Source organism: Schistocerca americana, chromosome X, assembly GCF_021461395.2.
Source record: "Schistocerca americana isolate TAMUIC-IGC-003095 chromosome X, iqSchAmer2.1, whole genome shotgun sequence".
NCBI classification, from domain to species: domain Eukaryota; kingdom Metazoa; phylum Arthropoda; class Insecta; order Orthoptera; family Acrididae; genus Schistocerca; species Schistocerca americana.
In genome coordinates, this window is record NC_060130.1 from 851,344,884 (window position 1) to 851,369,207 (window position 24,324).

A 24,324-nucleotide genomic window follows, 5' to 3' on the forward strand; every position below is an offset into this window, starting at 1 on the left:
AGAGTGTATATACATCGTGGCCATTAGGTCTGTTCTGTTATTGTAAAACCTAAATAATTTTTCGATTTCAGATATCTGACCCCACTTGTAGAAGAACACTCAATGGAAAAAATACGCAAGTCGCTATGGAACACTTTAGCAGTTGACGATAGCGTTCTTCTTCACCAACGTCATAGTCAAGCCTTTAATCCCGAGAAACCGTGATTTTGACTTTCCATTCTGTTCCGGCCCGCTTATGGCCTTTGTGAATGCCACCATTCGCAATACAATTATGAATTGTGGAATCAGGTTTGACGAACCGTTCCGTCATGTGAATCGACCTCTCTGTGGGCCATAATCGAGGATGGCCACTCATCGATTCTCATTCCAACTATCGTACTAAGTTACTAACAATTATCACATAAGTGTTTATTTATGCGATGCTTTAGATTTACCATTCTATGTGCAATACGTATAAAAGCCGTTCAGTAAATTGATATTGAATTTGCGATTGTGTTGAGAATTCCCTGCAATTCCGAACGGAGACATTAAGAGAAAAGAACACTTGCTGCTTTACGAAGTATATTTTATGCGTTCAGTCGAGTTGGGGTGCAGAAAACACACTGAAGGAACGAAGGTTCTGTCAGGAGGACGTGTTGCAACAATATACGACAGCTATATTACAACGATGAAATATTCTAACTATGTTAAATTTAGGTATCCAGTTCTGTTTGGGAGTTTTCTTTTATTCGCTATAACCGCATTTAATTACCGGTGAGCATATTTCTTGGGACAGTCACCGACTAATAGCATTAAGAGATGTTAATTATACTACCTATTCCAGACATTCATTGCTTGGAGATATGGAAGAAAGCCGTATTGTGATGCGGAAAGAAGATGAAGCCGGCAAGAAAGCTATCAGAGATTTCATAAGAGAGAAACGATCTACATGATTAAAAGATGGGAGGTGAGTTACATAATTGGATTTGCATTTGATATGCATGAATTATTTGTTTCAGGTACTGCATATGTTCGTTGAATTAAGTATTACAAGTAATACATAAACATCTCAATGAATTACACGTGAAATATCGCTCTTATACACCTAGTCAAATATTGATGAAGGCACTGTTTACAGATTAAGGATTTCAGTGACAAAGTGCAGTGTAGTACATTGCAATAATTTTATTCACCTCTGAACATTTTTGCAAGTAATAAAGATGATGCGCATACTATCATACAAAAACCTGTAGCTGCCCCTAAATGTCAGAAGATACCTGAACCCAGATTCCATTAAATAACTTCAACAGGTGCATGTGTCTTCTTCGTGTATCACCCCCGTGTGTGACACATAATTGTCTTATGTCACATACTATGGTACTGCTACAGTTTAAAAACGTTTCGAATTTAGTTATGTAAATAATGAGCCACCGAGCGAGGTGGCGCAGTGGTTGGCACACTGGACTCGCATTCGGGAGGACGGTTCAATCCCGTGTCCGGCCATCCTGATTTAGGTTTTCCGTGATTTCCCTAAATCGCTCCAGGCAAATGCCGGGATGGTTCCTTTGAAAGGGCACGGCTGACTTCCTTCCCCGCCCTTCCCTAATCCGATGAGACCGATGACCTCGCTGTTTGGTCTCTTCCCCCAAACAATCCAATCCAAATCCAATAATGAGCCGTCTTTTAGATACTCTGTTGACAGAGATAAAGCTAATATCTCTATAGACCCAAACTGTTAAGAATGTAAAAAATCGTTAGAGAGAGAGAGAGAGAGAGAGGGGGGGGGCGGGGAGGGGGGGGGGGTCATATGAAATATAAGATTTAAGATACTTTGGTGGTTTTTTGTTATTGTCATGGATTTTATTTTAATTTTTCAGTATTGTTTTAGAATGGTGACATTCTTACGGTATATTTAGTTTGTCCCTGCCCAAGACCATCTACTTTCTGCACCATTAGTTTCATTTTATTGCTGAAGTGAATATTTTATGGCTGTATTTAGTGACTTTGTTTGCCATATTGTATACACTGGGACTAAGAGTGTCTGCTACCTTGATAGCATCATGGGTCAAAGCAGACAGGCGGAATCAGACACTTCCATATTGCCCACAGCTTCTTAAAGGGCAGGTGGATCACATGACAGTTTGGTGCTCAGTTTGTTGAACAAGTATCCTAATGCAGTGTTTAGTCAATGTGAAAATGCAGAAGTTTGGCTGTTATAGTATCATTGCTGGAAACATACTGAAATCTGATATCATCAGTTTTTGTTCGTATATGTTGTTAACTTGCTTCAAATTAACTGGTACTGCTATCATGTTGCATCACAACTTGTCTAGGTTTTGCATCAAGTGCCATTAATGTTGTATTCTGTGTGTACAATAGTGTATTATGTGCCATAGTACATAAGTAAATGACTTCATTTATGTAAGAAAGAAACAGGGATTGTCAAAGGATTGAGTCTTCTGGAGTACTCTTTGTCCATTGAAGTAAATTTCATATTGAGTAATTTGCTGTCAGTTTACTACTGACAATGTGTGCAGTTGGGTAAAGTGCACCTTCTCTTACTCCCTGAACAGTGGTGCTTTCCAATAATGCTGTGTGGAAGATCATGTCAGAAGCTTTGCAGAGGTCCAGAGGTGTTACCCATGTCATTGATTAATTTTGAGAGCAGTCATCGACCTTTGTAATGATATTTTCAACTTCATTGACTGTAAAAACTCTTATTCTGAACTGTATGCTAAGCAGATTATTACTTTCAAAAAATGACTCAGCTTTTTGTCTATACGGTATTCGGATCTAGTGAACAATGTGAGCCACTGGAGTATTCTTTTGAGTGTGACATCATATGTTATATAATTGGCATCAGTGATGTTCCTGTTTTATCCTTTAGCTGTAGTGTGGTTGTGTTCTCTAACAATATGTTGTTTAGTTATTGATGATAGATAAGCTTGTGCTGAGTACGGACCCTATATAGTTCTGATTTAGATGGGAGGTGTATTGAAGATAGTGCTACTGCCATTTTGTTTCTCATCTTTATGGTGGTTGTGACTGTTGGTCTGTAGTGAGCCAGAGATCTAGGGTAACTTGGAAGATAAGAGACTTTCTTTTTAACATTACATGTTACATAGATACAATTAAGTCTTTACTGAAAATCTCTCATTTTGTGCTGTGGTGTGATATTGTCAAGTTTGTAATATGCATCAAAGTGTTAATAACATCCCCATCCAAAAATTGCTGTTCCTGTAGAGGACCCAGTGGGGGAGGAGAGAGACAATATACCAATAATGTTATTATTTCTTAATATTGAAGCATTATACCGGGTGATCAAAAAGTCAGTATAAATCTGAAAACTGAATAAATCATGGAATAATGTAGATAGAGAGGTACAAATTGTCTCACATGCTTGGAATGACATGGGGTTTTATTAGAACCAAAAAAATACAAACGTTCAAAAAATGTTCGACAGATGCCACTTCATCTGATCAGAATAGCAATGATTAGCATAACAAAGTAAGACAAAGCAAAGATGATGTTCTTTACAGGAAATGCGCAATATGTCCACCATCATTCCTCAACAATAGCTATAGTCGAGGAATAATGTTGTGAACAGCACTGTAAAGCATGTCGTGAGGCATTGGCGTCGGATGTTGTCTTTCAGCATCCCTAGAGATGTCGGTCGATCATGATACACTTGCGACTTCCGGTAACCCCAAAGCCAATAATCGCACGAACTGAGGTCTGGGGACCTAGGAGGCCAAGCATGACGAAAGTGGCGGCTGAGCACATGATTGTCACCAAACGACGCGCGCAAGAGATCTTTCACGCATCTAGCAATATGGGGTGGAGCGCCACCCTGCATAAACATCGTATGTTCCAGCAGGTGTTTATCAGCCAGGCTAGGGATGTTGCGATTCTGTAACATATCGGCGTACCTCTCACCCGTCACAGTGGCAGTTTTGCTGTCCAGCACCATCTGTCGGACATTTTGCGAACTTACTTTTTTTTTTTTTTGTTCTAATAAAATCCCATGTCATTCCAAGCATGTGTGTCAAGTTTTACCTCTCTGTCTACATTATTCCGTGGTTTATTAAGTTTTCAAATTTATACTGACCTTTTTGATCACCCTCTAGCTGCAGCCTCAAAATGTTCTTCTGTGCGAACTTTCCTTTCAAGTGATTCATACATTAAATTTGAACTATCCTTGACATAAATAGAACTTCCAACCTGTTTTACACTTGACCTGCAATCAACTGTCACCACATAATACAGGGCGTTTCATATGAGACAGTGCACTGTCTCTGGAATTCCGTGGGAAGCATCTGCATCTACATGGATACTCTTCAAATAACATTTAAGTGCCTGGCAGAGGGTTCATCGAACCACCTTCTCAGTTCTCTACTATTCCAATCTTGTATAGCACTCAGAAAGAATGGACACCTATATCTTTTGGTACGAGCTCTGATTTCCCTTATTTTATGGTGGTGATTGTTCCTCCATTCTATGTAGGTCTCTGTCAACAAAATATTTTCACATTAGGAGGAGAAAGTTGGTGATAGAGTATTTCGTGAGAAGATTCCATTGCAAAGAAAAATGCCTTTCTTTTAATGATGTCAAGCCCAAATTCTGTATCATTTCTGTTACACACTCTCCCATATTTCACAATAATACAAAATGTGCTGCCTTTCTTTGAACTTTTTCGATGTCCTCCGTCAGTTCTATCTGATAAGGACCCCACACCGCGCAGCAGTATTCTAAAAGAGGACGGACAAGCGTAGTGTAGGCAGTCTCCTTAGTAGGTCTGTTACATTTTCTAAGTGTCCTGCCAATAAAACGCAGTCTTTGGTTAGCCTTTCCCACAACATTTTCTGTGTTCCTTCCAATTTAAGTTGTTCGTAATTGTAATACCTAGGTATATAGTTGAATTTACAGCTTTTAGATTAGACTGATTTATCGTGTAACCGGGTTTAACGAGTTCCTTTTAGCACTCGTGTGGATGACCTCACACTTTTCGTTATTTAGGGTCAACTGCCACTTTTCGCACCATTCAGATATCTTTTGTAAATCGTTTTGCAGTTTGTTTTGATCTTCTGATGACTTTATTAGTCGATAAATGACAGCATCACCAGCAAACAACCTAAGACAGCTGCTCAGATTGCTCTCATATCGTTCGCAACTCCCATGCATAATGGCTCAGCTCACAGCATGGCTCCAATGGGCTGTTGCTTAGACAGTGGGACTGGCGGCATATTACATTCAACTGAGAAAAAATGGAAGTGTTAGGAGCAGCCTTGGAAACTGGAACCGAAACCTTACAAAGTAACAGTAATGCATCAACTTACTGTTTGGTTACTGTTAGACATCAGTAATGCAACTGATCATTGTAGTCTGTGCATGTTGATGGAGAAGTTGATCCTGAAATGATCTTTATTTCTGATGAAGCATGTATGGATTTATTGATTTAAGCTGGCATTGATAGTCCACATAAGTTAGGTGACGAGGATCTGCATTGTGTGAAAAAATAAGTTTTGGGTGCAGTTAGTGCAGTCATTTTCTACCAAACCCTTAACTTCTGAGATGTAAATTAATATTAATAATAATACTGTAACTTTTTTTGACAGAACTAACAGCGAACAGAAAGGTATATGGTTATTTCATGTTGACAATCCAAGAGCAAGAAATAAAATGTCTGTGACAGTATTGTGAAGTGTTGCTAATGATAGGATAGTTTACACACCAGTCTGAAATGCTGAATGGCACAAAATTGTTTCCAAGGCCACCTCTAATTCATCCAGTTTATGAGTATCACCAATAACCAACCTTCCAAACAATCTGAATGGGCTATTAGATTTCTAGTAATGTCAGAGACAGCACTTGCAGCATATGTGAAAGAACAGTTCCCTTTATGGTTCACTTAATTCTGATTAACCAGCCTTACATTTAGAGATTGTCTTTTAATATGTAAGTGAGTTATGACGGAGTGACTTATCTGACTTTCCACATTTTTCTATACACATGGCATTTGACGAACTGCACTTAGTGGGTCCCTGTACTTCATTTTTCGATGATAAATCAACTTTTTGCAATGCGGTAGTGTTACTGATTTTGTACATAATTTTTCTGTAATATAATTACACAGATCTGATATTATTTCTCCTCTTTGTTGATGGAGACCCTGTCTTGTATGGCTTATTGTGTTCATCTTATTTAAATCTGTAAGTGTTATATTCATATGTTTACCAAGTATTTTGGTTGTTGTTGTTGTGGTCTTCAGTCCGAGGACTGGTTGGTGCAGCTGTCCATATACCCTATCCTCTGCAACTCCCATCATCTCTGAATAACTACTTCATCTCTTAGTCTCCCTCTACAATTTTTACCCCTCGCACTTCCCTTTAATACTAAATCTGTGATCTCTTGATGTCTCAGAATGTGTCCTATCAACCAATCCCTCCTTGTATTCAGATTGTGCCACAAAATTCTTTTCTCCACAATTCTGTTCAGTGTCTCCTCATTAGTTACCTCATCTACCCATCTAATCTTCAGCATTTTCTGTAGCACCACATTTCAAAAGCTTCTATTCTCTTCTTGTCTAAGCTGTTCACTGTTAATGTTTCACTTCCATATGTGGCCACACTCCACACACATACTTTCAGGAAAGACTTCCTAACACACAAATCTATATTTGATGTTAACAAATTTTTCTTCTCCAAAAATGATTTTTGTGCCACTGTCAATCTAGATTTTATACTCGTACTGTGGCCATCATCAGTTATTTTGCTGCCCAAATAGCAAAGCTCTATTACTTTCAGTGTCTCATTTCGTACTCTAATTACCTCAGCATCACCTGATGTAATTTGACTACTACATTGCATTATCCATGCTTTGCTTTTGTAGATGTTCATCTGATATCTCCCCCCCCCCCCCCCCCCCCCTTCGAGGACCATTTATTCCATCTAAATGCTCATCCAAGTCCTTTGTTATTTCTGACACAATTACTGCGTCATTGGCAAACCTTATAGCTTTTATTTCTTCTCCCTGAACTTTAATCCCTACTCCAAAATTGTCTTTGGTTTCCTTTACTGCTTGCTCAGTAGACAGATTGAATAACACTGGGGATAGGTTATTCTGGTTTCTGTAAAAGTTGTGAATAGCCTTTTGCTCCCTGTACTTTACCTTTGCTATCTTAAGAATTTCAAAGAGTATGCCAGTCAGCAATGTCAAAAGCTTTCTCCAAGTCTACAAGTGTTATGAACATAGGTTTGCCTTTTCTTAACCTATCTCCTAAGAGAAGTCATAGGGTCACTATTACCTCATGCGTTCCTACATTTCTTCGGAATCCAAATTGATCTTTCCTGAGGTTGGCCTCTACCTGTTTTTCCATTCTTCTGTAAAGAATTGGTGTACATATTTTGCAACCATGATTTATTAAACCGATAGTTCGGTAATATTCACACCTGTCAGCACCTGCTTTCTTTGAAATTGGATTTCTCATATTCTTATTGAAGTCTGAGGTTATTTCTCCTGTCTCATACATCTTACGCACCAGATGGAAGAGATTAGCCATGGCTGGCTCTTCAATGGCTATCAGTAGTTCTGATGGAATGTTGTCTGCTCAAGGGGTCTTGTTTTGACTTTGGTCTTTCAATGCTCTGAGTGATTTTTCTAACAGTATAATGTCTCCCATCTCCTCTTCACCTAAATCCTCTTCCACTTCTATTATATTCCCTTCAAGTTCATCCCCTTTGTATACACCCTCTATACACTATTTCCATCTTTCAGTCTTCCCTTCTTTGCTTTGTACTGGTTTTCCATCTGAGCTTTTGATATTCATACAGCTGCTTCGCTTTTCTCCAAAAGTCTTCAATTTTCCTGTAGGTGGTATCTATTTTTCCACTTATGAAGTATGCTTCTAAATCCTTACATTTGTCCTATAGCAATTCCTGTTTAGGCATTTTGCATTTCCTCTCAATCTCATTTTTAGATGTTTCTATTCCCTTTTGCCTAGTTCCTTTGTTGAAATTTTATATTTTCTCCTTTCATCAGTTACATTCAGTGTATCTTGTGTTATCAAAGGGTTTCTACCAGGCTTTGTCTTTTTATCTATTTGATCCCCTGCTCCCTTCACTATTTCATCTCTTATAGCTACCCATTCGTCTTCTACTGTGTTCCTTTTCTCTGTTCTTGTCAACTATTGCGTAACAGTTCCTCTGAAACACTCAACTTCCTCCGGTTCTTGTAACTTATCCAGGTCTCCTTAATTTCCTACCTTTTCCCAGTTTCTTTTGTCTTGATCTACAAACATGATCAATACATTGTGGTCAGAGCTAACATCTGCACCTGAGAGTAGCTTAAAATTTAAAATCTGGTTCCTAAATCTCCGTGTTACCATTATAAAATAACTTTCCGCTGTATGCAGGTCTCTTCTATGTATACAACCTTCTTTCGTGATTCGTAAGCCAAGTGTTCACAAGGATTAATTTATGCTTTGTGTCCCCCTGTGGGTCTGGGGCTTAGAATAGGCCCAAAGTATTCCTGCCTGTCATAAGAGGCGACTAAAAGGAGTCTCTCACTTTTCGGTCCTGTGAGTTCAGGTCCCATTCTATGGTTTGACCTACCACTTTCAAAATTCGACAGAAGTAGGGGCCATATGGGGAAGGATGCCTTACATAGTGCACGAGTACCCTTACATTTGACCTTCTGAATCTCTTCTCATGGCTTTGCCTCTCCACCTGCGGTTCAACTATTTGGGCGAGGACACTTTCTGGGGTATGTCATCTTCTTCTGTTGTCTCCTGTCTTCATTTGCCCCCATGACAATATTGGATTTCTCTGCACCCAATATCCAGCACGGCAGCCAGTCCGTTATGGTGGGGCCGTCATGTACCCATTTGGTGGTAGCCCCCTGACAACACAGGGATCGCACTGCTGATGCCTGAGATGTAAACTCCCCACGCATGCGAAGGAGTAGATGCCTGTCTTCCTGGGGCATCAGGACTCCCAGCAATAGCCATCGTGCCAGTTGGCCTTTGCTGTGGCTGGATGGCGCCCGTGGGGAGAGCCCCTGATCAGAGTGAGTGGCATCAGGGCGGATGACCCTCAATGAAGCGGACTAAGTCATCTCTTGCTGGTGACTGTATGGCACCAGCAGTCTCTAAGAAGGGCAAGATAGAATACAATGCCGACAGGTGTGACCCTAAATCGTTTCCCTCCCTTGCTACACCACAGGAGAAAAGTAGAGCTACAGAGCGGAGAGAGCCATATTCGCCTCAGTTTTTAGTCTTTAGCAGAACCAATGGGGACTCTTTTCTACCTACAAAGCCTCCATTTTTCATTGAACACCTTGAGGATAAATTTGGAGAAGTGACAGCGCTGTCCAAGATGTGAAACAGCGAGGTCTTGATTCAGACAGCATTCCCAGCCCAATCCCGAGCGTTACTCACCTGTGACAAGCTAGGTGATATTCCTGTTTTCGTCACACCTCATAAAAGCCTCAACATTGTCCAGGGGATTATTTTCCATTGTGGCCTCCTCTTGCAGTCCGACTACGTGCTCTGCGCTAATTTATAACTGCAGGGTGTTCATTTCATCCTGCGCATGTATAGGGGACCCAAAGAAAACAGGGTTTCTACCAGTGGCTTCATCTTGGCCTTTGAGGGTTATTCATTGCCTGAAAAGGTCAAGGTGATGGTTTACTGCTGTGATGTTGAACCTTACGTCCTTCCCCGTATGTGGTGCTTTAAGTGCTGGAAGTTCGAGCACGTCTTCCCCCTGCACTTCCAGCACCACATGTCTAGACTGTGGACATCCACTGCATCCAGATACTCCATGTGCGCCACGTCCCACTTGCATCAACTGTGGAGAGCACCACTGCCTCTGCTCGCCAGACTGCCCAGCAGTCCAAAAGGAGCGGAAAATCGTGGAGTAAAAAACCCTGGATCGGTTGACTTACACAGAGGCTAAATGTAAATTCGAAAGATTACACCCCATTTGGTTGACATCAAAATACACTGCAGGTACATCACCATCCCAAGTGCCAGTGGTTCCTCACTCTGTACCACGAACAGTGGGCCCCATTGGTGATAGGGGGCAAATCTTCCTCTGTTGCTCCCAAAGGACCTACTTTGGGAGCAAGGTCACCCCAAACGCTGGGGACATTCGTCCCCTCCCCCTGCTGGAGAAGCAACAGCCTCCTCTGGCTCCTCTCATGCGGAAGGGGTCCCTTGGGGCCCTCTCTCCCAAGGTCTCTACTAACACCATGGCGGATACTTGCCAATGGCTCAAGGAGCCAAAAGCTGCTGGATGAAGAGCTTCATGGTCTTCCTCCATGCCTGAAGCTGCTTCAGAGAAATCTTCCCAGTAAGCCACCTAAAGAGAAGTGAGAGAGGAAGCAAACTAAGAAGAAGTCTGCTAAGAAACAGGACTCTCTGGTGGCCCCAACACCACCACTCCCTATCAAGTCTGCATCTGAGGATGCAGTGGAGATCTTAGTGTCCCCTGTGGACCTGGCTCTCACTGATGCCTCATCCACCATAGAAATGGCTGCAAATATTCAGTTGGAAGCAGCAGGTGACCCTGAGATATAACCTGCCTCCTTGCGTGCTTCATGCCTTCCCAGCCTCACGGTAACATCATCCTCCAGTGGAATTTTGGCGGTTTTTTCCACCACCTGGCTGAGCTATGGCAACTATTAAGATCTACACCTGCTTTCTTCATTGCCCTCCAGGAAACCTGGTTCCCGGCAATGTGGACCCCTGCCCTCCGTGGCTATAAGGGATATTACAGGAACCATAGCAACTATAATAGAGTGTCAGATGGAGTTTGCGTCTATGTCCTTAACTCAGTATGCAGCGAACGTGTGCCCCTTCAAAGCCCTTTTGAAGCTGTGGCTGTCAGGATAAGGATGACGCAGGCAATAACTGGCTGCAATGTATATCTTTCTCCAGATGGTGTAGTACCCCTGAACGCATTGGCTGGACTGATTAATCAACTCCCTAAAACTTTCCTACTTTTGGGAGATTTTAATGCTCATAACCCCTTGTGGGGTGGCACAGTTCTTACTGGCAGAGGCAGAGATGTCGAAAATTTACTGTCACAACTCGAACTCTGCCTCTTAAATACTGGGGCCACCACACATTTCAGTGTGGCACATGCACATATTCGGCCATTGATCTCTTGGTTTGCAGCCCTGTTCTTCTCCCATCTATCCACTGGAGAGCATATGACGACCTGGGTGGTAGTGACCACATCCCCATCTTCCTGTCACTGCCCTGGCGTCAGGCCCACGGATGCCTGCCCAGATGGGCTTTAAACAAGGCAGACCAGGAAGCCTACACCTCTGCTGTCACCATTGAATCTCCCCCACATGGTAACGTTGATGTGTTGGTTGAGCAGGTAACTACAACAATCGTTTCTGTGGCGGAAAATGTGATCCCTTGTTCTTTAGGGTGCCCCTGGTGAAAGAAAGTCCCTTGGTGGGCACCGGAAGTTGCTGAGGCAATTAAGGAGCGTCAGCGAGCACTGCAGCAGCATAAGCGGCACACTTCCCTGGAGCACCTCATAGCCTTTAAATGGCTCCGTTCCGCGTTCATCAGCTTATCAAAATGCAGAAACAGGAGTGGTGGGAGAGGTACGTGTCGACCATTGGGTGCCATACGCCACCTTCCCAAGTCTGGGCAAAGGTCAAACGAGATTTTGGGTACCAGACCCCAACAGGTGTTACCATAAATGGCGTGTTATCTACCAACGCAAATGCGATTGCTGAGCACTATGCTTGCGCCTCTGCATCAGAGAATTACCTCCCAGCCTTTCACCCTATCAAACGGCAGATGGAAAGGAAAGTCCTCTCGTTCACTACACACCACAGTGAACCCTAAACGCCCCATTTACAGAGTGGGAGCCCCTCAGTGCCCTTGCACATTGGCCTGACACAGCTCCTGGGCCCGATCATATCCACATTCAGATGATTAAAGATCTCTCATCTGACTACAAGTGATATCTCCTCGTGATCTTCAACCGGATCTGGTGCGATGGCATCTTTCCATCGCACTGGTGGGACAGCACATTCATACCAGTGCTCAAACCTGGCAAAAACCCATTTGGTGTGGATAGCTATCAGGCCATCAGCCTCACCAACGTTCTGTGTAAGCTGCTGGAACGTATGGTGTGTCGGCGGTTGGGCTGGGTCCTGGAGTCACATGGCCTACTGGCTCCGTGACAGGGCAGCTTTTGCCTGGGTCGCTCTTCCACTGATAATCTTGTGTCCCTCAAGTCTGCCATCCGAACAGCCTTTTCGCGATGCCAACACCTTGTTGCCGCATTTTTGGTTTACGAAAAGTGTATGACATGACCTGGCAACATCATATCCTTGCCACATTATACGAGTGGGGTATCTGAGGCCCACTCCCAATTTTTATCCAGAATTTCCTGTCGCTTCGTACTTTCCATGTCCAAGTTGGTGCCTCCCATAGTTCACCTCCCCCCCTCCCCATATGCAGGAGAATGGGGTCCCGCAGGACTCTGTATTGAGTGTATCTCTATTTTTAGTGGCCATTAATGGTCTAGCAGCAGCTGTAGGGCCATCCGTCTCACCATCTCTGTATGCAGACGACTTCTGCATTTCGTACTGCTCCACCAGTACTAGTGTTGCTGAGCAGCGCCTACAGGGAGCCATCCGCAGGGCGCAGTCATGGGCTCTAGCCCACGGCTTTTAGTTTTCGGCCGCAAAGTCGTGTGTTATGCACTTCTGTCGTCGTCGTACTATTCATCCAGAACCAGAACTTTACCTTACTGATGATTCCCTCACTGTATTGGAGATGTATTGATTTTTGGGACTAGTTTTCGGTGCCTGATTGGCTACGCTTCCTCACCTTCATCAGCTTAAGCGGAATTGCTGCCAGCACCTCAATGCCCTTCGTTGCCTGAGCAACACCAACTGTGGTGCAGATCGTTCTACACTACTGCAGCTATACAGAGCCCTTGTTCAATCCCGTCTTGACTGTGGGTGTCTGGTTTATGGTTCGGTGGTGCCCTCAGCATTGTGTTTACTCGATCCAGTGCACCACTGAGGCATTCAACTAGTTACAGAAGCTTTCAGGATGAGTCCGGTGACCAGTGTCCTTGCAGAGGTTGGAGTCCCTCCATTGCAGGACATGCGTGCGCAGTTGCTGCCCAGTTACGTTGCACATGTTTGTAGTTCTCCTGGGCATCCGAATTACTGTCTCCTTTTCCCACCCACACTGTTCATCTCCTGCATCGGCGGCCCAGGTCAGGGCTTGCAATTGCAGTTCGCGTCCGATCTCTTCTATCTGAACTGGTGTCCTATCCTTTACTACCTTACTCGAGGTCCAGTCACGTACACCTCCATGATGAACACTTAGGCCACGTCTTCGCCTGGACCTTTCACATGGCTATCCGCTGTCACGTCGTCTTAATTCTTGATATGTACCGAGGCCATGAACTGGTTTACACCGATGGCTGATGGTCACATCGGCATCGCATATGTCCATGGAGGACATATTGAACAGAATTCCTTGCCCGATGGCTGCAGTGTTTTCACTGGTGAGCTGGTGGCTATATCTCGTGCTCTTGAGCACATCCATTCATGCCCTGAGGATTCGTTTCTTCTGTGTACCATTTCCTTGAGCAGCCTACAAGCTATTGACCAGTGCTACCCTTGTAATCCTTTGGTAACGATCATCCAGGAGTCCATCTATGCCCTGGAACGGTCCAGTCATTCAGTGGTGTTTGTGTGGAGCCCGGGACATGTCGGAATCCCAGGCAATGAACTTGCTGACAGGTTGGCCAAACAGGCTACATGGAAACTGCTTATGGAGTTCGGCATTCCAATAACTGACCTGCATTCGTTTTTACGTTGCCAGGTTTTTCGGCTTTGGGAGACGGAATGGCATAGTCTCAGTATGCACAACAAACTGCGTGCCATTAAGGAGACTATGAATGTGTGGCAATCCTCCTTGCGGGCCTCTCGCAGGGACTCTGTGGCTCTCCGCTGGCTCTGGATTGGCCATGCTTGGGTGACCCACGGCTACCTCCTGTGCTGTGAAGACCCGCCTCAGTGTCGATACGGCGCCCGGTTGACAGTGGCCTATATTCTGCTGCACTGTCGCACTTTGACTGCCCTGCGACGAAATCTTTGGCTACCGGACTCGTTGCCGCTAATTTTATCTGACAACACCTCATCGGCTCATTTAGTTTTACGTTTTATTCGTGGGGTTGGGTTTTACCGTTTGATCTAAATTTTAGCGCATGTCCTTTGTCCCTCTGTCCCTTCTACCCTAGTGGAGGTATTAATGTGTTGCAGAGTGGCTGGCTTCTCATTTTTATTCTCATGATCAGCCAGCCATGGTAATTTGTTTTGTCATTTTAATCTCTTCTACATGTTTCGTGAGTTTCTGTGGTTTTCTTCTCCCCTTTTTCCCATTTAAGTGTTTGTTGCACTTCCGTTGTTCTTGTGGGTTTTCCTTTCTCTCCGTTTTGTGTTGTCAGTCTTGCTTGTTTTATTCTCACCCTTGCGGCATTGTGTTATTCGGAACAAGGGACTGATGACCTAGCAGTTTGGTCCCTTCCCCCCACTTTTAAACCAACCAACCAACCTTATGCTTTATGCCAAATTCTATTGAGCATCTTCCTCTTTCATTCCTCTCCCCTAGTGTATACTCGCCTACAGTTTTTTGTTCTCTTCCTATTCCTATCTTCAAATTCCAGTCCCCTGCCACTATTGAATTTACATCTCCCTTAAATATCTGAATAATTTCTTTTGTCTCATCATCCATTTTTTGATCTCATCATCAGTGGAGCTAGTTGACATATAAGCATGTACTACTGCTGTGGGTGTTGGCTATGTGCCTATCTTGGCTACAGTAATGCATACAGTATGCTGTTCATAGTAGCTTACCTTTATTGCCATTTTCTTACTCATTCTGAAGCCTACTCCTGCATTACCCTTATTTGATTTTGTATTGATGACCCTGTATTCACCTGACCAGAGGACCTGTTCCTCCTATCACCAAATTTCACTAATTCTCACTATATGTAACTAAGTCTATCCATTTCCATTTTTAAATGTTCTAACATACCAGCACAATTAATGGATCTAACCTGCCATGTCCTGGTCCATAGAACACCAATTGTGTTTCTCCCGATGATGATATCCTCCCGAGTAGTCACTGCCCAGAGATCAGAATTGGGGTACTGTTTTACCTCCAGAATATTTTATCTGAGAAAATGCCATCATTTAAGCATGCAGTAGAGCTGCATGCCCCCTGGAAAAATTACAGCTGTAGTTTCCCTTTGCTTTCAGCCATTTGCAGTACCAGCAAAGCAATGCCAATTGGTTTATGTTACAGGGCCAGATCAGTCAATCATGCAACTACTGGAAGGGCTGCTGCCCCCCTTCAGGAACCACATGTTTGTCTGGCCTCTCAAGACACACTCCTTCATTCTGGTTGCACCTGTGGTATGGCTATTTGTATTGCTGAAGCATGCAAGTTGCCCTGCAAAAGGAAGGTCCGTGGTCCGTGTGTCTGGGGGGATTTTGATTAAGTTGGTGTTAAATTTTGCTTTGTCATGTGCAGTGCATGGCAGAGTGTATTTCCCTTTATAGCACGTATTAGTGTTTCTTGCTATTCTGTTTGTGTATGGAATGTGGGAAGAATGATTGCTTAAATGTCTCTGTGTATGCTATAATTAGTCTAATCGTGTCTTCTCAGTTTTTTCAGGAGCAATACTTGTGAGGTAGTAGTAGATTCCTCAATTAATGTGTGTTAGGAACATGAAAGATGATTGCATTCTTATGATGCAATGTGTTCTCAAGATTTTTCACAGCCACTTATTCTTGGTGCACTAAAGATTGTTAGTGTAGTGTCCATTTGTATGAGGTGGATGAACACACTATAACTCATCAAACATTATAAAATGATTTTAAAAATGTAATTTTTTACAATTTATACAGTATTAAGCAAACAAAATTTTGTTCCCTTGAGTCTCTCTGCACTCTCTCTGTCCCACTAGTATTGGGTTACAATATTCACTAGCAGTCAGAGTAGCAGTAGCGTCGTACTAGGTTCACTTTCTCTCAGTACACTGTCTTCTATAAGCTCTGCATGCTCTCAGAGTAATCTCTGACTGCAATGGCTTAAAAAGAAGCGTGGTCCAATCACAGTTGCAGCAGTGAGGTGCTGAGAATTTGGTGTCCTCTGGTCACGTGTGTGTGTTTTAAAAATCTCTTATTTCTGGCAATGTGAGCTGCATGTGATGCGCTATGTGCGGTTGACAAAGACACTGTCAACACCACATCTACTCCCTCATTGCCAAAGAAAAGGAGTGGGGCACCGTCACTCACGATGAGTGCAGGTGCTGATGGGCTGAAGTTTGTGCTGTGGTGCTGCTGATGGATTTGGCTGTGGCAGATGGTGTCAGTCACCCACATTCTAACATTTGTCTTGCGAACCCCCGGGAATATCTGTGAAAAAGCTGGAGGGGGACATCCACCCAAAGGTATAGGTGGGTGCAGCTTTGGTGCTGCCTTGGATGCTGAAGGCTCTATGGCTGATGAAGGCCCGATGTCTGTGTCTGACATCACTGTGAAGAGAGATGGATCCTGCATAGTAGTAGCAGCTTTGTAGGCAGGCAGGGGCCCGACCTCCATAGCAGAGTCATCAGACAGCCCATGCATCCAAACGTCAAGCCCCAGCATGAACTGCTTGGGGGCAGGAATATGACAGTCTGGGTTACAGGTAGCATCTCTGAAACATTAATATCTACAGCTTAGTCACAGAAATGTAGATGATTTTGGTACTGTTGGTGAGTGCCTGTCTTGCCATAAATGGTGTAATGAGCTTGGCTGATGCTGGAGTGATGATGCAGGATTCATAGCTGTGAGGCTCGTTAAAGACACAATAGAAAACTTTGTCCTTAGAGCAGAACTTTGTTATGAAGTTGGCGTCTGTAGCAGGCTGTCAAGGGTGATAGGCTGTGATAGGGGCTAAGAAGTGAGCTATTTCCCTTGAGCAAGAAGCACCAAATTTGGATATCTGAACCTTAAAAGTTCAAATGAAATGTTGGGCTCCACTGTTTGAGGAGAGATAGGTGCCATTCAGGTATGATGAATCCCATTTTGTTGAAATTCCAACAAACAAAACTGAGGACTATTTTCCAAAACAATTGTTTATGATTTAATGGAATAAAACTGTATGAGAACTTGGTGCAGAAATTGGAGCCCAGAACAGTAATAAAACCACAGCAGGACACCCAGTCTCTGCCAATCAGAGCCATCACCACAACTCTGCAGTCACCAGTTCGTGAACCAATGACCACCATCTGTTGGCCCAACCTGGCCGACCAGGTGACACTCCGCCAGCTGCCCGCCCCTGCTCTCCAGTTGTCAATCCATGTGTCAACTCCAGCCAATGCCATTGCCATGCCACTGGGATGCCATGATCTGCTGTAAAGACTGAAGACATTGCTGGTGGCCACGTTCTTCACCATAGCCATATGAAGCCTCTTGCAGCATGTGCATCTGTCACTGAGTCAGTGCATGGGGGTCGATGCTTGACTGAGCAAGCAGCTTGCCTCTGCACAACAGGCCGTAACTACACCTACCACTCAGCATGGAATATTACGTGAAGAAGGAAATGCACTGCAGTGACTGTGCTAGTTGGGGGGGTATTAAATGCTTGTTTGCATTTGTGGAGGAGTCAGGTTGAATGATTAAATAAAGGACCATGCGTGTCTACCACAGGTCTGTTTCTGCTTCCCAACATCTCCCAAACCATGCGTGTATGCCCAAAAAACCTTTGCATTGTAATTCAGAATGACACAAGCACTATCCACTGACACCGGAGAAGCGACTTTCAAGTACACTGTCCCAATATGGGAATATACCTGATTAATGTAAGAGTACAGGTTGCAGACACATGGTTGACGACGTACAGAAGTTTGGTTCATATTTGGATAGCCAAATGGTAAGGCGACCACTCACAATGAGTGGGAAATCCGCGTTCGAGTCCTAGTGTGGCACAAATTTTCATTGTCATCATTTCATTATACAGCTGATAGTTATCCATATTCACAACTGCAAATACATTTAATGTATGGCTGTAGTCACTGCAGTGCCTGTTCCTTTGGGCATGCATGCCTGTCCAAAGGAAAATTGCGTCATGATTCAGAATAGCACAGGCACTGCAGTATCATAAATACAATTCATTCTTATGTGAATGGCATGTATACATATAAACTTAAAATCTTCTCACTGTCTACCAAGTAGTATCCACCCATTGGCTGGCTTCAATTTGATACAGAGGCACATAGTCAACACCTACTCTGTACCATGAAAAAGGCTGCTTATGTGCAATCCTTTGTAAAGTTTAGCCTTGACGATCATGAGTCAACTACTTTTTAATATTTTTGGTTACAACATTAAATGGAGCACCTGTGTGTGTCTACTATCAATAACGAATTTATAATGTTGACTTTCCCATAAAATAAGTAATAAAAGTAAATATGGCTTGGAGGGGACATTAGCTCATTAAGAAATTTTGCACTGTCATAATGTTTGGAAATGTTACTTTGTGGGAAGTGTTTCCTTTGGATAAAGCTCACTGTTCATGTACCTCAAATAAAAGGTGCTGTTTAGTTGGGTTCCTTTTCTTGGATATACCTTCATAAATTAGATTTCCTTTAAACAACAACAGTATGTTCAAGTAAACACATGGTTAGGGTATTAAGGCCTACAGTGAATGTTGTGAAGTCAAATTTGCACAAATGCATCATTTCACTGCCATATGTAATTCTAATGGCTGCCTCTTTTGTCTGGAATGCAGTAAATTCTACTGTAGATTTTCTCTGGAATACAGTTTTGCAATTTAAAGGAGTCTGGTGGCCAGTATAACAAGTCTTCGTGGAGATTTCCACAATGTATAGAATTTCATAGCTCAGAAGACTTAACACTGAATTTAGATTAGCACTCTCATATTCAGTGAATAAACTGTGATGTGAACACACGTTTCATAACTTGTTTTTCAAGCATTTTTCAGTTGTTTAACATGGATGGAGATTTTTGGGTTGGGTTGTTCCGAGAATTATAAAAACTCATTGGCACAGTCATTCTGCTGTTCATTATTATCATTTGCCCAACTAAAATGCGTATGGAACTTTGTAATGTGTATACTGTTCTTTGATGATGAAATGGAGATTATAAAAATTATTACAAAATTACCATAAAAACAATCCATACAACATCAAAGGTTTCCTTTATACTAAGTAAACTCTTACAACTTACAGCACCCACCAGTTATTCTGTGCTTCACTTTGTAATGCCCCATTTACTCATTTCATTTTGCTTTGTGATCTTACTTTACCATCCTATTCAAAATAATGATGAGCTTTCTACATAAGCTGTTGTACATGATAATCTTGCAGTTGGTAGATCACATTCATAGGTAGAGCTGTATCTACATTTATATAATTTTTGCAAACACCCTGTGTTGTAGGTTACCCATTTACAAAGTACTCCTTAATAAGAAAATGTCAAATTTACTTTTGGGAATTTGTCAGCTTGTCAAATGCAGGAACAGGAAGGATGGCCGTATATACTTGCAGGGATCTAAAAGAGAGAAATGAACTGCAGCTGGTCAAAGGAGTCAAATCTCTTCCTTGTAGTTTCATTGTCAAATATCTTGCTGTAGAGAACTGTAATTCAAATGTGGATACCTGTTTATGTTTACATTTATTTTTAGCAAAAGGACTGACTCAAAAATCATGAAATGCTTAAAGTTCTTTAAGAGTTCAGTCACACCAGCCCCTCAGGTTTAATATTGCCCCTTATTTCCTGAACCGATGATTTAAATGGCAGCAAAGACACAAGGGGTGCACCTGCAGCAGCAGTGGGCAGGCACTGGAAAGAACACACACACACACACACACACACACACACACACACACACACACACACACACACCACTTTTCATTGTCTTTGCTAAAGAATTTACAACTCTATAGCTAGTATTCCTGCTGTCTTGTTCTTCTTCACTATCTCGTTGATGTATTTATGTAGTTCTGTAATGTAATGTATTGCTGTTATCAAATGTTATTTTCACTACTAGTTTTTTTATCTTAAGTACCCCTATATGGTAACATTTTTTCTGTATAAAGTCTTTTCATCTGTTTTTGCGGATGACAGATTTTGCCTTGTTTCTTTCTTACACGGTTTCTTAATTTCCTTCCCTAGTGAGCTCTGTGTTGCTTCACTTATGTACGCCACACATCACAAACATTTTCAGTGCCTGACATGTATTTGTAGTTGAGAATATGGACAACCATCAACTATATAATGGAATGCCAACGATGACAATTTGTGCCAGACTGGGACTCAAACCTGGGTTTCCGCTTACCACAAGTAGTCACCTTACCAGTAGGCTCTCCGAGCACGTTCACAGCCAGGCTCGAACTTCTATATGTTGTTTACTGTGTGTCAACCACCCGTATACGTTGTCTACTATGTGTCAACAACCCGCACTCGTACATCCGTTCTGTATATTCACGTACAGGGGAAACATTTTAGTGGAAAGTTGCTTGCCCAGTGTCAGCAGATTAATACGGTATTGCAGTGTCTGTGCTGTTCAGAAGTACAATCCAATATTCCTTTGGTCATTATTGTATTTATCTGCCGAAACTGGTTACATGACGTTAAATTAAAATGTCTCTCCTGTATGGGAATATACATAATGGATGTACACAACTGGCCATTAAAATTGCTACACCACGAAGATGAAGTACTACAGACGCGAAATTTAACCAACAGGAAGAAGATGCTGTGATATGCAAATGATTAGCTTTTCAGAGCATTCACACAAGATTGGTGCTGACATGAGGAAAGTTTTCAACCGATTTCCCATACATAAACAGCAGTTGACCAGCGTTGCCTGGTGAAACGTTGTTGTGATGCCTCGTATAAGGAGGAGAAATGCGTACCATCACGTTTCCGACTTTGATAAAGGTCGGATCGTAGCCTATCGCAATTGCGGTTTATCGTATCGCGACATTGCTGCTCGCGTTGGTCAAGATCCAATGACTGTTAGCAGAATATGGAATCGGTGGGTTCAGGAGGGTAATACGGATCGCCGTGCTGGATGCCAACGGCCTCGTATCACTAGCATTCGAGATGACAGGCATCTTATCCGCATGGCTGTAACGGATCGTGCAGCCATGTCTCGATCCCTGAGTCAACAGATGGGGACGTTTGCAAGACAACAACCATATGCACTAACAGTTCGATGACGTTTGCAGCAGCATGGACTATCAGCTCGGAGACCATGGCTGCGGTTACCCTGGACGCTGCATCACAGACAGGATCGCCTGTGATGGTGTACTCAACAACAAACCGAGGTGCAAGAATGGCAAAACGTAATTTTTTCAGACGAATCCAGGTTCTGTTTACAGCATCATGATGGTCACATCTGTGTTTGGCGACATAGCGGTGAACACACATTGGAAGCGTGTATTCGTCATCTCCATACTGGTGTATCACCCGGCATGATGGTATGGGGTGCCATTGGTTACATGTCTCGGTCACCTCTTGTTCGCATTGACGGCACTTTGAACAGTGGACGTTACATTTCAGATGTGTTACGACCCGTGGCTCTACCCTTCATTCGATCCCTGCGAAACCCTACATTTCAGGAGGATAATGCACGACCGCATGTTGCAGGTCCTGTACGGGCCTTTCTGGATACAGAAAATGTTAGACTGCTGGCCTGGCCAGCACATTCTCCAGATCTCTCACCAACTGAAAACGTCTGGTCAATGGTCGCCGAGCAACTGGCTCGTCACAATACGCCAGTCACTACTCTTGATGAACTGTGGTATCGTGTTGAAGCTGCATGGGCAGCTGTACCTGTACGTGCCATCCGGGCTCTGTTTGACTCAATGCCCAGGCGTATCAAGGCCGTTATTACGGCCAGAGGTGGTTGTTCTGGGTACTGATTTCTCAGGATCTATGCACCCAAATTGCGTGAAAATGTAATCACATGTCAGTTCTAGTATAATATATTTGTCCAATGAATATCCGTTTATCATCTGCATTTCTTCTTGGTGTAGCAATTTTAATGGCCAGTTGTGTGTAAGTACAAGTCGTAGACACTTGGTTGACAACATGTGGAAGTTCGGGTCTGTCCATGAAATGGGCTCAGATAGCCTAATGCTAATGTGACCACACATGATAAGTGGAAAATCCTGATTAGCATCCTAGTCTGGCATAAATTTTCATTTTCATCATTCCATTCATTTATTTTATAATGGCTGTGGTTGTCAAAGGAACATTGCATCATACCTCTGAACAACACAGGCATTGTAATATTGTATTTTCATTGTCAGTCAAAACTGGTTTCAGTACTTTGATAACTGAGTGGGGTGCAAACACCTTCCCACATCACTTCCATCTTAATGCCATTGTTAAAATGAATGTAGGTTGCCAAAACAAATATATATCAGAAATATGGCCGTAGGGTGTGCTTACTGCTGTTGATTATCTATGCAACACTTGTATTCCTTGTTTTTGTATGTTTTATTTACTTCTGAACTATTTTCTTCTTCTGCAATGTTGGCTTCAAATGAAATTGTCCATTGTTGTGGCAAAGTGTTATTTCAGCATATTGTAAGTAGATTTCTAAGTAGTAGCTTGTGATGTCCCTCTTTTGCTGTTAGTTTGGAAAAAAGGGAAAGGGGCAATGCAAATGTCAAAGAACTGGATTCATTAAAGAAATTGACTAAACAAAATTGAAGGATTAAATAAAATTCTGGATTGTGACCTTGTTTCAGAGCAATCAGAGAGTGAAGGTGATTTAGAAGTAACAGAAGGCGATGATGATGGACAGGTACATGATGAAAATGAAAATTCTTTTGCTTCTAGTGACAATGAACATACTAGTGCTACTAATCAAATAGGAAATAGTGACTGTAAAGAAAATAAGCCCTCTAATTTTTATTATTTGGGGATGAATGGTGAAAAGTGGCAGTTATTTCCATACCATGCCTATTGACGTAATGGTGTTTCTGTAATTTTGCCATTGTGGCTTCCTTATTTTGTTCTGATTCTTTCCCATCTGTACATGAATGTCTCTCTCTCTCTCTCTCTCTCTCTCTCTCTCTCTCTCTCTCTCTCTCTCTCTCTCTCACCCCCCCCCCCTCCCCATTCCCCTCTCTGCTTCTCTCTGCCTGTCTCCCTTCCCCCCCCCCCCTCCCCCCACACCACTCATCCCTTTCAACCCTTCCCACCAGAATGTTAGTCTGAATGATGTGTAGGTAGTAATATTCTGCAACTGGGCTTAACTGTCCATTATATAATTATACAGCTTCCGTATCTTAGGCCATATGATATTGTAGTGTAATTGGTTATCATAACAGAGTGCTGATTAGTTTGATGTAGGTATGTATCTGTAAAAGAAAATGTCAAACCTTTTTTTGTTCAGTCATCTAGTTTAAATTTCTTGCTATGTTTACTTCTTGATATAGTTTGTAAGTGTTTCATTGTAAGTGCAATGATATTTCCAAACTTTGCACTTTCTTTAGTCATGATTTTTGCCTTGATTCCTTCCAGTAATTTTCTGTGAGGAGCTGTTTCAAATTATTTTGTCTTTCATTTATCCTTCACACTCTCACATCATCAAAAATTGACTACTAAAAATACTTCTGTTACTAAATGTAATTATAATTTCATGTACCAGCAGACTTTTTTTTGTGGTTTTCCACTTTAATAGTTGTTTTTTTTTTTTTCCCCCCCAGCCCACAATGCAGCTGCTGAACCATCTGATCAAAAATGTGAACTAATGGGGCAAGAGAAATGTGTTAAAGCTTTTGAAAATGTGTTTGTGACCAGTTTTCACAGGACATTTGTTGCTGGTTTTTTAAAACTGGAAATAAAAGGCTGAAATGTTTGACTGAATCTGCTGAAATGGAGTAAGCGTGTTCCTAAAAGGCTACAGTAGTGGCAAGATTCAGCTGAGCCACATTTATTTTACAGAAAACAAAAGTCATAGTGCCTAATAAGCAATGTTTGATTAAATGTAGTGGAAATTTTTGTGATGATAATTGTGTGTTGCAATATAATGAAGAACAAAAATACTTTGTGTTGGTATTTACTTCCATAATTGTTACAGATCCTTCTGTTCCTTTCTTAGTATACTGTAATTTCTTTTTAAGTGAGTAAGGCACAAGCGATAGAAGAAAACAGATGGAGTCTAATCAGTGAGATTAAGAGGTGGTAGTGGTACTGCAGGAAGCATTAAAATTAACTAGGAGATAAAACGTGAAGAGAAGCAGTGGAATATATAAAAAAAGATTT

General features: G+C 42.4%; 1 long non-coding RNA gene across 3 annotated transcripts; it reads left to right on the top strand.

The window, feature by feature from the left end:
• Nucleotides 1-390: 390 nt before the first annotated feature.
• On the top strand, nt 391-24,104 carry LOC124555312. Of its 3 annotated transcripts, XR_006968539.1 has the most exons (5): nt 391-753; nt 824-946; nt 15,335-15,494; nt 22,803-22,858; nt 23,766-24,104. It is a non-coding gene; the product is annotated as an uncharacterized LOC124555312 (long non-coding RNA). The 3 variants fall into 3 exon arrangements; XR_006968537.1 differs by lacking the exon at nt 22,803-22,858; XR_006968538.1 differs by lacking the exons at nt 15,335-15,494; nt 22,803-22,858.
• Nucleotides 24,105-24,324: the final 220 nt, after the last annotated feature.